Source organism: Cebus imitator, unplaced genomic scaffold, assembly GCF_001604975.1.
Source record: "Cebus imitator isolate Cc_AM_T3 unplaced genomic scaffold, Cebus_imitator-1.0 Scaffold149, whole genome shotgun sequence".
NCBI lineage: Eukaryota > Metazoa > Chordata > Mammalia > Primates > Cebidae > Cebus > Cebus imitator.
The window spans coordinates 456851-458737 of NW_016107464.1; positions in this window are offsets into that span (position 1 = coordinate 456851).

Below are 1887 nucleotides of genomic sequence, written 5' to 3' on the forward strand. Positions count from 1 at the left end.
GTGGCACATGCCTGTAATCCCAGCTACTCAGAAGGCTGAGGTAGGAGAATCACTTGAACTCAAAAGGCAGAGGTTTCAGTAAGCTCAGATCGTGCCACTGCAAATGACTGTCTCAAAAAAAAAAAAAAAGTAAAGTTAAAAGTAATTGTCAGGCCAGGCGATGGCTCATGCCTGTAATCCCAGCACTTTTGGATGCCAAGGTGGGCAGATCACCTGAGGTCGGGAGTTTGAGACCAGTCTGACCAACATGGAGAAACTCTGTCTCTACTAAAAATACAAAAATTAGCTGGGCGTGGTGGTCCATGCCTGTAATCCCAGCTACTCGGGAGGCTGAGACAGGAGAATTGCTTGAACCCAGGAGGCAGAGGTTGCAGTGACCTGAGATCACACCACTGTACTCCAGCTTGGGTGCAAAAAAAAGTTAAAAAAGTAATTGTCGGCCTTTGCCTTACTCAGTCTGGGAAAACTTCTCTGGGGCGAAAACTTTCCAGCATCTGGGACTCTTTCTTTTCCTCTAACTGGCAGGCCCAGGTGCTGGTCAGTTCTGGCTGCTTCATTTGTAAACCTGCCAGGTGCCTGGTCTAGGAACTTTCGGATTCTTCCCCACTGGGAGAGTCCTAGGGGAAAAAGCCTTTTTCTTTTCTTGTCTTTGTTTTCATGGAGTGAAACAAAAACAGAAAGAAAGAAACTGAAATATAGAGAGGGACCTAGAGGCACTACTAATAGAAAGAGACTGAGAAAAATACACCAGGAGAAAGATTTTTCTGACTTTTTTTTTTTTCCTAAGAAGAGAAGGCAAATACAAACAGAGCTGAAGATAAAATAAAAGCTGATTTCCCACCACAACTCTGGAGAATTTCTTAGAAAGGCTCATGTTTAAAATAAATACACATGCAGTACAGATGGTGGTATTTCTTGCCTTTTTCCCTACTCTTCACTCTGGGGTATTTTGAGTATGCACCTTCCCCCCAGCCCAAATGCCCAGTGGAATAATCTTACCTATGTTTCCATTCGGGTCCAGTCCTCCTGGTTGAATTCCGTAGGAGCTAGAATCATCACCTTTTATCACCTCAGAACCAAAGATTCTAAGTGTGAAAAATGACTTCAGAGCATGCCTCCTCTTCCTGCAATATTTTACATATGAGAAACTGAGGCTCAGGAAAGTTAGGTAACTTACCAAGATCCTACAGACAAATGACAGAGCCATGTTAGATGGCAATCTATAGTAAGATACATGTCCTTATTTATCAGGTCTCCAGCAAGAAACAGATGGATACTTGAGGAGAGTTTAATAAAGACAACCAGAGATGTTACAGTGCCCCAGGGCCAGTGATATCGTGGAAACCTGATCACTATTGGGCTTGAAGGGACAACAGGAAGGGAGCAGGGAACAAATGAGAAGGGCCACCTGACAGGGGTCTACAGTGACCCCACTTTTAAGAAGGGGGGGTGTCAGTGGGGAATAAATAACCTCTTGTTTCAATCCTCTTTCCTCCTAATCTCCATTGGGAGAATTTAACCAGAAGGCAGAGAACAAAAAGGCCTGCTGATAGAGACCAGGAGTACTGAGCAGGGCAGAGAGTAGATCTGGAGGGGTACATGGAAACATGCCTATCATTACTTTATTTATTATTTTTATTTTATTTTATTATTTTCTTTTTTTTAAAAAAAAGAGCCGGGAGTGGTGGCTCAAGCCTGTAATCCCAGTACTTTGGGAGGCCGAGGCGGGTGGATCACGAGGTCAAAAGATCGAGACCATCCTGGTCAACACGGTGAAATCCCGTCTCTACTAAAAATACAAAAAATTAGCTGGGCATGGTGGCGCGTGCCTGTAATCCCAGCTACTCAGGAGGCTGAGGCAGGAGAATTGCCTGAACCCAGGAGGCG